Here is a 2788-nt window from a genome sequence, read left to right as displayed (position 1 = left end):
CTGCCAGATTGGATACTGCATTATGGGCATACAAAACTACCTATAAGACTCTTACTGGAATGTCTCCATATAGACTTTTTTTGGTAAAACATGCCACTTACCAGTAGAGTTAGAACATATAGCATTTTGGGCTATTAAAGAATTTAATTTTAATCTAAAGGATGTCGATGATAAAAGATTATTGCAACTCAATGAACTTGAAGAGATTAGAAATGAAACATATGATAATGCAAAAATCTATAAAGAGAAAATGAAAATATGGCATGATTGAAGGATTGTAAGAAAGAAATTTGAACTCGGACAAGAAGTTCTATTATATAATACTAGATTGAGATTATTTCTAGGAAAACTGAAATCTAGATGGTTTGGACTATTCAATGTCATCAAAGTCTATCATTATTGAACTTTTGTTATTAAAGATCCTAAAATTGGAAAGATATTTAAAGTTAATGGGAATCGATTGAAACATAATTATGAAAGGTACATGCCACAATTTAAAGAAATCTTGATATTGAGTCATCCTAGATAGACATTAGTATGTCGGGCTGATGACGTTAAACCGAACACTTTGTTGGTGGCAACCCATATGTATATCTTACTATTTTTTATACTTGTTATAATGTATTAGGAGATAATAAGACCTTAGAATCCTACACAATCTAATATATCATAAATCAAGACAAATATTGGTAGTATACAAAAATTTGGGAATGAATTGAACTAAAGATGAAACAGATGCAATTTTGGCTTTGGCGCCGACGACGCCATCATCAGTGCTGACAACGACCAGAACGGCTTTGACAGTTCAGGTGGTTTTTGACGGACTTTGGTGGGATTTTGCTTCAAAATAACTGCCTAAAGGTCTTCTTAAAGGCATGAAGACCATTTTAGATGACCAGATGCTTCCAAATTTTCAAATGCATGGCTTCTAATTCTAGAAGCAAAGTGTTATTACCCTGGGAGTTCATGGATCCTATTGATGCAAACTATATTGGGAAGGGAAATGAAGCGTTGAAAATTATCTTGGATCAATCATCACATGTTTTAACACCCTTAATGCCCTTTACAGTTGTAAGTTCACAAGTTTTGGAGAAGAAAATAAAGAAGTAGAAAGAGAACTTCAAAATATCATAAATGTGATAGGAAATCTTGCTTACCTTTTTTATCACTTAGAATGGAGGAAGAAGGAACACTTTGATCATACAGGATGGATTGAAGCAAGTTTGGTGCAAATGTTCAAGAAGAATGAATGGATCGATGAAAATTTGACTGATCAATTTTAATACCGACCGTTCTACAATTTGTACGTGCATTACTAGTCTATGGGAGATATTAGAGGAGGAGATTGTACTGAAGATGAAGAAGAGAAATTGAAGAAGTTAGACTTTCTACTCTTCAAAATTAATTATGTTTTTAATGCAATTGTGTTGGATTTGCTTTGCTTTGAAACTCCTATCACTTTAATTGTATGTATAGTTTATTTTTCAGCATTTTAGTGTTGTGGCTTAATTTCGAGGCTAAATTATAGTGTGATTTGCTTTATGTATGTGTTAGTGGGATTAAAAATTTGTGCTTGTAAGAATTTGGAATTATATATATAAAAGTTCGTTTTTTGTTGTTTGTAAAAATACTTGTTTGTGGACTATTTAAGGATGAATATTATTGTTTAAAAAGACTAATTAAATGTTGGAGTGAATTGGAAATAATTGATGTGCAAAAATAATAGAAATTGAATATTTTTGGTACAGGCGCTGATGGCACTCGAGACCCGAAAGTCCCCAAGTACTTTAAAGTTTCACAAATTGCACCGTGAAAATGCCATTTTTACCCTTTTGGTCACCTTCAACCTTCAGTTTACACCTCTAGGGCTCGCAAACACTTAGATTTAAAGGGATTAGAAGATAAAAGAAGTTTGCATTTCATCTTCTCTCGGTAAGAGCTACACTTTGAACTAAACATTTTTAATTTCCACCAAGGATTTCTCCTACATTGTTGAGATCTAAAATTTTAAAGTTTTTGTAAAGAGATTTTGAGAAAATTTTTTGGTGAAGAACTCTTAGTTAATTTAAGTTTAGAATGTTCCACATTGTGGTTTTCAAAATTTTTTGAATTTATTTGGATTTTATCATTTTTCTTTCTTTCGAAGATTGCAATGGCACCAAGGACGAGCAAATGAAAGAGGAAATTGGAATATGATGACCAAGGATTTATCAACTTCAAAGCTAGTGATCAGTTCAATAGTCAATTGAATACAAAGAAAATAATTTCAGATCAAGCGTTCAAAAATCCGAGTGGTGAAGTCGAGAGATTGATTATCGCTTGATAGTGAGAGAATTTTTGTTACTTTACTATCGAGGCTATTTTTGGCGTAGTCATAGAGTTTTATGCCAATTTTAACGAGACTACTGATGACCACATATATGTTTGTGGTAAAATGGTTGAATCACTACGAGAAGGATTAATGAAATTTGTCAGTTACAAGGAGAATTTCACTGTGAGCACAACACATTCTCTGCTACAAAAGAGGCTCTGGATGAAGTTATTTCATTCTTACTGATAGAAAAGGAGCTTGGAAGGTGAAGTATAACATTAAGGTAAACTTCCTTGCTTCTATGGTAAATGTAGTATCTGATACAACTAAACTATGTAGTGTTTTAGACACATTTTTATACCTATGTTTGAGATATTGCACTTTAATGGACAGTATTTATGTGTTTTTCTTTTAGGTATAAGTGAAAAGGTGAAAAATGCTAAAAGGAGTGAAAAAAATATTAAATTTTGAGCAAAA

The sequence above is a fragment of the Phalaenopsis equestris genome, unplaced genomic scaffold (genome assembly GCF_001263595.1).
Source record: "Phalaenopsis equestris unplaced genomic scaffold, ASM126359v1 Scaffold000056, whole genome shotgun sequence".
In the NCBI taxonomy this organism is placed as follows: domain Eukaryota; kingdom Viridiplantae; phylum Streptophyta; class Magnoliopsida; order Asparagales; family Orchidaceae; genus Phalaenopsis; species Phalaenopsis equestris.
Note: the sequence above shows the minus strand (reverse complement) of the source record.